Below are 12,458 nucleotides of genomic sequence, written 5' to 3' on the forward strand. Positions count from 1 at the left end.
TGAGGAAACAAAGAAGCAGGAGATTCTGCCCCTGCCTGTAGAGAATTCACATAGATAACAAATATGTGAATATAGCTTTTCTCTGGCATGAAAATATGGATTAAAAAATGCTCAGCTGCACAAATGTAAGCTGGAAAGTAAAAATGTTTCTTAGTGTGTATGAATGTAACATCAGGAAAATAGGTGTCAATACTAAGGGTGATCACATGTCGCATTTTGCCCCTGTTCTACAGGTTTAAGAAGGCATTTGAATATATCATTCCAATTGAACTTCACGATAATCTTGTGAGGTTAGGCAGGCTAAACATTTCCATGTTCATTTCATACCCAAGTGAAATAGTTTCTGGGAAAAGTTAGCGACTTGCCCAAAGTCACATGGAACTCAGACCAGAAATCAGGCAGCGTGTCCCCAAGCTTTCTTCACCAAACTTGCAGACTGGAAGACAAAGCTATAGGTCGCTTGTACTCGTGAGTTTCTGCGGTCATGGGATTGTGGTGATAATCCCTGGCAGGACGATTTTTTGCTATAAATTATTACAGGTATCCAACCCAAGAAAACCCGGTGGGTAAGAGGCTCTGACAACACTCGGCAGTTAATTGAACATATAATCAGGGGCTGCACCACGGACGCCGCTCTGGATTATAGCAACAGGCATAATGATGTTGCTAAAATTATGCACCCACAATTATCCCTCAGAAGTAGGTGATAAATGAATTAACGAAGTACTAGAAGCACAAACCTTCAAATATGGAGTAACCGCTGCCAAGTGTATGGGGACAGCATCGTATCAACAAGTAGGCATTCTAAGTGATTTGTAAGCTCTTCACTCATAAGGATACTTTCATTAAGACATTGACACGGGTGCTCCACATGGTTGAAATACCAAAAAAAAAATTTTTTTAAGACACACACATACACACATAAAATGAAGCATATGTTTATAGGCTGGCTCCAGCAAAAGAGGCAAAACATGTAGAGAATTGAAAAAGCCTCAAAATAAAGCAGAGGTGATTTCTCGGACAATACGGTATAGATGATCGTAAGTTAGCGAAGAAGGGTCATTTCATGATATTTCACTATCAGCAACTTGTAGACGAGGGTTAATCAACCTGTAAAAGATGTTGAATCAAGATGTGGAGAGTGAAGGGAATGAGCGCCAAGAGGACGGCAAACAAGCAGGCGCCACAGGCACCACGGTGATTTCCAACACCTCACATGCTGCGGAGAGAAGTGGGAGTGCCAGCTCAGGAGGCAGACGAGAAGAGCTGGGGGGGTGGACATACCTAGCTGGCAGTCCTCACCAGGTTATAAAGGGGAGCAATTAATCTCTACTGAGCCTCAGTTTCTTCATCTACAACACAAGGATAACAACGGTAGCAACCCTCTTGATTTGCTGTGAAGATTAAACAAATAAATGTGAATGTTTACTCCAGTACTTAGCACTGAGTGAGTGCCCCATGAATAGACACTGTCATGATCATTATTGAGTCTCAGGCCACTGTAACGTCCACACGCTATAGATGACTAGGAATGCCTTAATTTTCTAAAGGCACAGGGTCATGAATCAGGTGAGTTCACACATCTGTCTCCATCAGTATCTGCAATCCTTCGTGTTTTATGGAGAAACGCATGGTCATCAGGCATTGGGCCTCCTTTGTTGTTTATAGCATTTTGACTAGAGGGTTATCAGATAAAATAAATGGGAAAGTGACCAAGATTAGCCATTGCAGTAGCTCTGGTTCAGTATTTGATGGGGATAGAGGTTTAAAATTAATCACATGAATGAGGACAGAGAACCACCTCTGTATTATGCTCATCTGTATTGGCCAGGTCTCCATTACCATAGATAATTGAGAACTGACTGTATTTATTCCCAAAGACTCCTTTAAAATGGAAAGATCTCTGTGGCATCTATAAGATTCAATTAGAGGACCTTTATAAGCACACATCTAGTTGAACCAAATGAGAGATAAATTAACCTATAAACAGCATGCTCTTTCTTGTGGAATCCTCTAATGGCCTGATTTAGGATATCAGCAGATGGGAGGTCAGTGCCCAGTGCTTTCAGAGTTCAACCCATTCATTACAATCAGGTTCATGATGCCACGAAGAGGTTCTAATGAAATACACTCCAGTAAACCTCAGAGGGGGACAGCTCATGCGTGCACAAGGCTTGAGTTTAAGGCAGCAGACAGACTGTGATTTTGTATTTCTAGACAGGTAGGGGGTCCAAACAGAGCCACTGCACATTTATTAAGTTGTATTCTTTCAGGGGAGAAACTCTTGCCGCGACATCTTACCTGTAAGCTCCTTTAAGCTTTTAGCCGAAATGCTCTAGTTCACATACAAAGAAAATTGCACTGTTTGTCACTAGTCAATGTCTTCTAACATCAGGGCTTTAGGGGGAGAAGAGACACATTAAAAAGGTACCTGGTCTATCCTGTATCTCTCCTAATACCAGCTGAGAGTTCTTTCTTCAAGTCCTTTCTTCTCAAGTTTGGCAGGGGGAGAGGGTAAAAACTTATGTATCTTCTATCCTACCAAATTATAGCTCCAAATAGTACGAAATATGTGCCTGCAGGATTTTTTTAACCAAAGTACTCCAGAGACCTGAAAAAAGTCCAGTTTTGTGGCCACGTCCACTAACAAATAGCTTTATAAATTATCTGTAAAACAAATTAAGAACATCACAGGAAGAAAACATCCACTTTTAGCATACATGTATAACATCACAGGGCATCTTGCTGGGTTAGCAATGCCTGGTTTTATGTGGTGTTAGCAGATGAAAGATAAGACTGCCTTTTACATGTGCAATACAGATGATCCGAGGGTACAATGAGATGGGCATGTAAATGAATTGGAAATAACATACTGGAGTCTTGATCTAATGCTTCCCCTGAGGACCCATGCTGAGAGGCACTCTTAGAGATGAGATGGCTTCTTCTGAGTTGGCAATAAGTACTTCAGTAAATGAATCTCCTCAGATAGAAGTTTCTAGTGGCTCCATTTTATTCTGAATTCCAGTGTATAATGAATAGTTTGACAGGGTAGTTTAAAAAATATTTTCTTCCGATTTTGTTATTGTTTTATCCCATATAAGCACATTTATACACCTCTTTTTTTTTTTTTTTTAAACCTCCCTTCTCAGCTAATCACGATCATTATTGAGTGCTGGGCATTCCTTCACTATGCCTGCAGTTTACAGAGGTAGGTTAGCCGATCAGAACTCATAATATCCCAGTTAAAAAATTAAAACCCCAAATTCTGGCACTCAATAACCTGCATTTGAGAATGACTAAATGGTCTACTTTGCCCAAAAATGTTTGTTGATGCATATAAATTCTCCCCTTCTAAAAACAAAGTAGTAACTACAGTGCCAAGCTTTTTTTCTTGGTAATAATGGATATAAATAACCAGGATAAGAGGTTTTCTCCTCATAAAAATTAATATCAATTGCTCTGCCATGTCTTCACTACCATCCCTTTGACTCCTATTGACCTCACTCCAGGAAAAGAATCCTAATTGTATACAGGTATGTATATGTGTGTGTGTATATATATATATATATATATATATATATATATATATATATACCTATACCTATAGCTTCTTCCCTATAAGGTTGTAACATGGTGCTTAGTAGTTCCTTCAAAAGCATTCTATGGCTCTTCGACCATGTTCCTCAAAGTTCTCCAGAAATCTTAAATGTTCGCTTATGCAATTTACTTAATTAGGTATGTCCTCTCCTTCTGTTATCTTGAACTTACTCATTTGTTATGTTGCATGCATTTTTCCAATAAATATGTCTTTGACAAGCATTATATGCCAAGCACTATGCTAAGTACTGGGGATACAGGAGGGAATAAAAAAAAACCAAGACCCTGGACCTCACAAAACTTAGTGTGCCAGGGAATGCAGATGAGTAAACAGGCAATTATGACACAGTGCAGGGAAAGAGCAAACAAACCACATAGGAGAGACACCTAATCCAGACTTGGGGAACACAGCATCTAGGAGAGGGAGATATCTCAGTCTGACCTACTAGAACCGACCAAGAAAAAGAGAGAAGCCTGGAAATCAATACAAATAATCTAGGCAAAACAATAGTGCAGGTGAAGATCAAGGAAAGAGAACACTGCATGTCAAAGTGCCTGCAAGAGCAACGGAAGTCTCCAAGGGCAGTGCCAAAGAAAGGTCTTTACTGACATTCAAGCTAATGCTGCCCCATAACCCACCACCATGTTGTCCTCCATGACATTAGCTTGTCTTTCTTTTCATAGCTCTTGTCAGTACAGTAGAAGCTCATTACACAGTATTTGTAATCTGTATTTGATCAGTTGATTAAAAATAGTATTTGAGTCAAGAAACATAAGACATGATATCAAAAACCCTAAACACTTTATTTTAACCTCATACCATAAATACATGTTCATTTATCAGTCATGCAATATAGGGAATGAATCCTCTCATTTCTCTCTGTTGTATAAACCATACCTGTAATACATCATGAGCAATTTCCAGTTTAGACTTGCTTGGGATAGAGATAAAACTTAAAAACAATTTTGAAGTAATCTAAATGCAGATAGGATTTTTACAGTGTTTCCCCCCAAATTTTTTGTCTGTCTTATCTACACCTGACTTGACAACTAATCTTGAGCAATTTTTATTGACTTTTCAAGGTTTTCAAATTCTTTTTTACAGACACAACTCTGAAATTACCTTAATCCTCTGTTTATTTATTGTTTCAATTCCTCCTGAAAGCAAGGGACCTCAAATTTAGTGGCCCATTGTATATGTAGCACTTAGAATATTTCCTGATGCCTATTAGGTGTCAATAAATATTTAGATAAAAGAACAAATAAAAACATGATGTTAGGGAAGCAAATTCTGAAAGACCTAGCAAGCCAGGGAAATGAGTTTGAGTATTATTCTAAGAATGATAGGTAGACATAAAAAGATTCTGAAAGAGGATCATAGCACAATAGACATGACACAACTTTATTTTTAACAAATCCTTCTGGCTGGGGTAGGAGAGCATGTGGGAGTCTGAAGCTGGGAGACCAGCTAGGAACAAAAAGTGAACCATGGTATAAGCAGTAATGATGAATGTAAATTGTGAGTAGATATTAAGTGGATGTTATTAAGAAGCATTTGGGAGAATTCACAATGGTGCTGGTTGTTTTTATATCTCCCTCCTCCGTAACATTAATATCTACCCTCTGCCTTAACTTTAGAAGGACAGGAGCTAGAAACCCCTCTTGCTCACATCAGTGTTCTCCCATAGCAACCAGTAGAATTTTTATGTATAATATATGTTCAGTAAATGTTCCAGGCTCCAGTAACTGTTTAAACACTGAGTTTGTTTTGACTCATACAGGAAACTTGAGCTGAATCTCAGAGAATCATATGAGTTCTTACCCATGTTCTCAGGACTTAAAATAAACAAAAGTGAGTCCAAGAAAATCAAGCAGAAAAGACATTCAGAAATCAAGCTGTTTATAGTCTGCTCCTTTTCTCCCCCATGAGATTCTGCAAAAGTGACAGATTTGGAGATCTGTCTTAGAGGCAGAGAAGACAGATGCTCATCAGTGCCCTTGTCCGGCATCTGGTACAGGGCAGAGCAGTTAGTTACAGAGCAAAGGCGAAGGCAACCAGCAGTAATGTTTCCCAAAGCCGGTGGTCGGTGGTGAATTAGGTTCTCAGAGCATCAATCCTCCTGAGGAGGCTTCTAGAAAGAACTTTCAGGAGGACTTGGAAGAAAGCAAGAACTAGGAACAGTGGGAAAGAAGCGAGAGTCCTTTAAGCATAGAAATAGGAACATACATGAGATCTAGAGGAAGTTTTCAAAAATCTTTTTACTAGATTGTAAGCTTCCTGAGGGCAAAGACTTTGGCTAATTTTTAAAGTTATTTTATCTATACTGCCTGTTATGAATTCTGGCATAAAATAAATATTTGAATGAAAGAACGTAGGTAGAAGCCTTAAATGTCAGGGAAACTGTCTCCATACTTCAGTGGGGAATGGTTTTTGAAGGGGTAGTGGATGTGAACATGATAAGTGAAGAGAAGCATTTTGGGAAGATTCATATAATATCTGTGAGCAGGCGGAGTAGGAAGAGGAGGGCGTGCACCTGCTGAACGGTGTCAACCTGAAGCTAAAAGGTAGCAATGGGATCAGAAAAAGAAGTGACAGATGTAACAGATGTAATAAAGAACTGGTTGGGGTGCCTGGGTGGCTCAGTTGGTGAAGCATCTGACTCTTGGTTTCAGCTCAGATCATGATCCCAGGGTCATGGGATTGAGCCCCAAGTCAGGCTCTGCACTCAGCATGGAATCTGCTTGAGATTCTCTCTCTCCTTCTCCCTCTGCCCCTCCTCCTGTTTATGCAATAAATAAATAAATAAATAAAATCTTTTTAAAAAAAAAAAGTCTGAACTTCAAGATGAATTGATGTAGGAAGAGACAAAAGGTAAGGAGTCCAAGATAAATATTGGATTTAGGCGGGATAACTGGACAGCCAGGTAAACTCACCAAATCGGAATTAAAAGAACAAAACAAAGAAATGAAACCGATTCAGTCAACAGAAAGCAAACCCAGTTCTAGGTTCTCAAAATCAGGAAGAAACCCAAGGTAAAGTCAGAGTGAAGAAGGAGGTGGAATTCAGGCTCATAATGACAGCACTAGCTAACATTTGCTGAGAGTCACTATGCACCAGGCACCAATGCTATTTTGTCTTTACTTAGACCATGTCTTTTAACACTAATGGTTTGATTTCTGTTTTACAGATGAGAAAACCAAGGCAAAGAAAGGTTAAATTACCTGTCCAAGGTCACACAGCCAGTGTGATATCAGACCTTATATTCATAACCACCCATCTGTGCTGCTGTGTGAGTATATCCATTAGAACAGTTCACACCTGGAAAGCAGGTCACCAGCAGAAAGAGGAAAGCTTGTGGTCGGTAAACATCCTCAAGGGACTCTTCTTCTACTTGAGCCTGACTCACTGGCTACCTCTACAGGATTAACCACCCCACTCCAGACCTACCCGAACAGTATGGAGATAGAAAGCTTTCAAGGCAGAATGGGTATTTTAGGTCCCTGTGAATTTTTAAAAATATGAAGGTTACTGCTAAAGAACACAGAACACAAGGAATATACTAATAGGGACTCTCAAATACTGCATAATTTAACTGAGCTATAATTTACATCTTTCTTAAATTGCATATCAATTTCCTAAGTTTTTAACATCTCACAATTGAACTGCTTTCTAGTATTCCACTATCTTGCCATGAAAACCTATATATGATTCTATCTATTTTTACTGTTTAAAATGTATATATATGTAAATTATTATTCATTGGATCCTTTTGCATCTGAGATATAAATGCTGAATCAATGTGGAAACATCAAGTGTCTGTTTTAACCTGACTTGATTATATCTAAATATAAAATATAAATTAGCATTTTATTCTTGGTTGTATTTATTGTTGTATTGTATCATGCATTAATTAAAAACATATGTGTTTTAAAAACACCTAATTTACAATTCACCTGTCTATACCACAAGGCCAAAATGTATAAAGACTTTTGAAAGATTTACACTAAATTTTCATCAGAATGTAATACATCCTTATTGATTATTTTTTAGATTTATTATTGATTTTAGCTCAGTATTAAAGGTTAAAAAATAGAAAATAACCAGGTTCCAAGATGTCTGTGTTTTGTAATGTTGCCAAACGCCGTATTTCTCATCTACTGATGTGATTGACATGTAGGTATGATTCAGGGGGGACACCATTATTTAATAGGAAGAAAAGTTATGACTGTTGAATCATGACACTTTGCTGTTTTAAGTAATTTGCTGGCTCTGTGTTCTCAAAGAGAGCATCATTGAAATGGAGGACAGGTTAAGGAGTCTGCACCTTTTTAAAAAATCAAAACACTAATGGAATGAGACATTGAGATTTAAAATAAAATAAGTACCCAGAGGTGGAAAGTGTCAGGATGGCTACAACACCAAATCAAACTCTGTTCCCAGCTGCCCGCTCCCACCCCTGCCCCACCAACCCCCACCCCTGGTTATGGGAATGTGAACCTTCCACAGTTGTCATGAAAATGAAAATTATGTCTGCACGATTGACCGTGAATTATCAAAGAAATTCATTTGATGAAATATGACTTACCTACAAAATTTTAGACACAGAGGTCTCTGAAAATGCAATGAGAGATCCTAGTAGGAGGTATACCATAATTTGTTCTAGTTGTTCTTGTTCAAGTGTAGAATTGATTAAAATATGGAGTTAACGAGGAAACAGTCTCAGCTTTATCCTTATTTTGGTCCCCTTAATTGCATCTGTTTTTTCTCTGTCCTGAAACCTTGTAATGTGGCCCTCCCTTAACCTTAGCCTTAGAAATAACTGGACATAAGCAGAGGATGAGGGATGAGCACCACCTTACCAATCCTACGACTACAAATCCAAAAACTACAGTTGGGGTGTGGGGATAACTGCCAATATTCCACAACTGCTGCATCATCTTTGGAATCTAAGTGGTCTACCCCTGAAACGTGTTTAGAATCCACCCTAGCATTAAATCCCTAATTTAAGTTCTCAACACTTACTGCCAAAGTTTAAAACTGACCCCAAACTGGGCTCCCTGTTCCCAGTCTCCTGTGCATGAAATCATTTACCACATTCCTAACAGAATTTTCTTTCAAAAGCATAGTTCAAGTTATGCCATTTCCAGTTCCCAGAACTTTAATGGCTTCCCTTTGTCTCTCAGATAAAATTCAGAGCCCGTACATGGCATTCAGGATGAGTTATACAGTACAGCTCCAGTCTTAGCTCCTTCCACTCTCCCTCAAGCTCTGGCTATCCGTCTACATGCTAACCTAAATATGTACTCCCCGTCAAACCCGAGCCTTTGCTCATGATGTTTCCTCTGTCGGGAATGCTCTTCCTTCTATTCTTCACCTCATGAAATCTTACTCCTCTTCAATGCTCAAGTCAAAGGTCTCCTTCTTTGTGAATACCTCTGACCACCACTGTCCCTGAGAGGAATACCATCCTTATTCTTTGTCCTCCCAGAACACTATCATGCATCATGCCATGAGCACTCCCTAATTGTGTTATAGTCAATTGAATCTCTTCATTTCCCCCCAAGAGATATTCAGGCTTTGTGAAATCTTATCTTATTTATCTTTGTGTTCCCAGGGATTAACATACAATAAGTGCTCAATAATTATTTGTTAAGTTTAATTAGAGGAAAGAAGGCTGTACTCATATTCCATATAAAATAGAGTAATTTTAACACAAGTAGAATAAAATACCTAGGTATTCAAGAGGCTCTTGCCTGAGTCAAAATCAAAGATAAGTTTATAGGTTTGCATAAGATGTGATCCCTAACTTTAATAACATTACAGTCACTGGGAAAACGTACAAATAAAATAACATACACACATTCAATTGACAGGGATTTGTTAGGCACAATGTGCAAGTTATTCTAGTAAACAAATATGAAATAACTACTATAGATAAGTATTTTTAAAAATTCAGAAGAAGGTGAGATTACTGTCAACTGGAGCAATTGGGAAAGCCTTCATGGAGAAGTTACATGTGACTTGGACATAGAATAAGATTAATACTTAAAAAGGAAAAAGTGGATCACGTATGTAAGATAGCAATGGTAAGGCAAATTGGGTGATGAGAGAAGCAGGCAAGTCCATTTGGCCAGAAAGTAGCATTTATTTATGGTTATACCAGAGCTGGATGAGCTACTTAGCTGAAGGTTAGACTGGAGAGGACCATAAAATAAAGTCCAGGAGATGGATCTTATTTCAAAGACATTGGCAAGTCATGGAAAGTTAGAGAGTATAGTATTTTGAGGCCATTGTAAAAAGCAAGGAGAGAGAAAGACATAAACTTTTCGAGAAATCTACAACAGCACAGGCTCAAAGGCATGAAGAAATGGATTGGGTGATGGCAGTGGAAAGGAAGAACTCCCACGGAATAAATAAAAATGAAAAGTGGTTTTGAGTCCAAGCTCTAAAGTCTGATATACACACGTGGGCTTAAAATCCAGCTCTACCGCTCATTTGTCATGTGAATTTAATGAAACTTAATTTATCTGTGCTTCAGCGTTTTAATTCTAAAAGGGAAAGGGAACACTTATAAATATATGTATACAACATATTATATATATTATATGACATAGCATATAATAAATATATAATATACACAGCATCATTTAAAATATATCCCATAAGTATGTTAAGGGAACCAAATGAGATAACGCATAGATGGTAAACAGAAACGCACAGAAGATAAATGTATATTAGGCAAATAGAAAGGGGTCAAGAGTGACTCCAAAATTTAGAATCTCCATAACTGGGAAAATAATGGGGTCACTGACAATATAGAAAGCTGGATACAGATATAGTTTGGGGGATAATGGCAGTTGGGTTTTGAACATGTTGAGTTTTAGGGAAAAGGGTATGTTAAACTACAGGCATCCAATAGGCAGCTGAAGACCTAGGACCAGTACACAGGAGAAATAACAAGCTGGAGACCTAGAAGATGCTTGTTTATTTAGCTTCTCCATTCCAACCACTGTGCTAGATGCTGGGCAGGGAGGCGGGGGGGGAAAGGAGGAACTGATGAAAGACGTAAACATAAATGCTGTACCCACACAGCAAACAATCTATTGAGAACTCCCTAATCACACAAATCACACAAACAACTACAAACTATGACAAGTAAATGTAAAGGAAAAGCCATCCTCCTAAAATTCACAATGGACACTATCAGCATAGCTAACACAGCCAATGCAAAGTGCAAAGAGAAATCCTTCATTCTGCCTCAGTGGTGCTTCGTTCTATTGTAACTGAATTTCATTTAGCACTGGCAATTAAGACCTAGCCATTCTCTGATACTCCATTCTCTGATACTAACATTTCATATTAGATCAAAATTGGTGTGGTCGATCAAGTCAAGACATCTGACCCATGGTCACGTGGATCCATGGAGAAGAAGCCAAGAATGGGTGGTTGCCAAAGGAATGTTTCTGAAATAAAATTTGTTAAGTGCTATATTATTTGACTTACCCCCCACATCTGACAGAATTTAAAAAGAAAACAAAAATGAAAATAAGACTACAAGGGTGAGGGCAAGGAAAAGCGGTCTTTTAAGAATCTTGTTTGGCGCAGTAATACAGAAGTGTTTCCTATGCCCATCCAGGCTTCCTTTGTAGTCTTAGAAAAAAAAAATTTTTACCCAGGCTACAGTGACAATGAGGATTCATCTTTACACACCACATCACTACTTTACTGTAAACTTTATATGAACTCAAAGTTCTCAAAACTTACAAAAGAGCCTTCCAAAGTTTCTGAAGCCTTCGTCTCAGATGTGGTATAGCCTGAGGGTAGATCTTTGCTAACACAAGAAAAAACCTGAGGAGTATTGGGTCTCTTCCAGAGTTGTTGGACCAGAGAGTAGCTACCATGTCTACTGGGCCACTTCATAGGGAGGCTTATGATAACAACACTAACACAAAATTTCTACTGATGTATAATTTCCCATTCAAACACTAGAGCAACAATTACTTTTCCTAAATTGAAAATAACTGACACACACCACCACCCCCTGTATCTCATGTGTCCAACATTATTTGATTGACATGCAACAAACATTTCAGATTCTCAAACGGTCCAAGTCTATCTACACTCACAAACCAACACGCAGAAAAAGGAGACCTAGCCCCGGAAGTCATTCTTTCCCCCATCACCTTTTAACACAGTGATGAAGAACACAGGCTCTAGAGTCAGACCCGTCTGAGTTCAAATACAGTTTTGTCACTTAATTTCTTGGGCAAATCACCTACGTTCTCCTCCCCAAATTTGGCATTTGTAAAATGTGGATAATGATTGTACTTACGTCAGACTTGCTGGAACATTAAATACTATTGTACTACACTGAGAACAGTGCCTGGCACATAACAAGCACTCAAAAAAAAAAAAAAAGTTAGCTGATACCATAATAGGTAATAAATTTTATTCTATTTATTCAATAGTCAACACATTTTGAACACATTTTAAAATTCTTTTATTGAATTCCTATCTCCAGATAAATAAACCAGGGTGACTGCCTTTAGGAAGTTTATGGTTTGAGGGCTAGGTTTTGATTCCAGCAGGTAGAGGATGGGACAATCAGTGGAAGCAGGCAGAGACTCATTATCTAAAGGGTGTCCTCGTCAGTGCAATCCAGCACAGGTGAGAACCTTTGCGGGGGGTGGGGGGCAATCATTCCTCTGCCTGCACTCTACTAGTGTGTAGAGAAATCAAGTTTCTTGTCCCTGTCTTAGTGTGTAGTATCCTTGCAGCTTGATGAGCTCGTTGAGTTGAGCTCACCAGTGCAAATGTGTAGTTATACAGGAGCACACACTCAGTGGGCCCCACACTTGGC

This window comes from Neomonachus schauinslandi, chromosome 4 (genome assembly GCF_002201575.2).
Source record: "Neomonachus schauinslandi chromosome 4, ASM220157v2, whole genome shotgun sequence".
In the NCBI taxonomy this organism is placed as follows: Eukaryota; Metazoa; Chordata; class Mammalia; order Carnivora; family Phocidae; genus Neomonachus; species Neomonachus schauinslandi.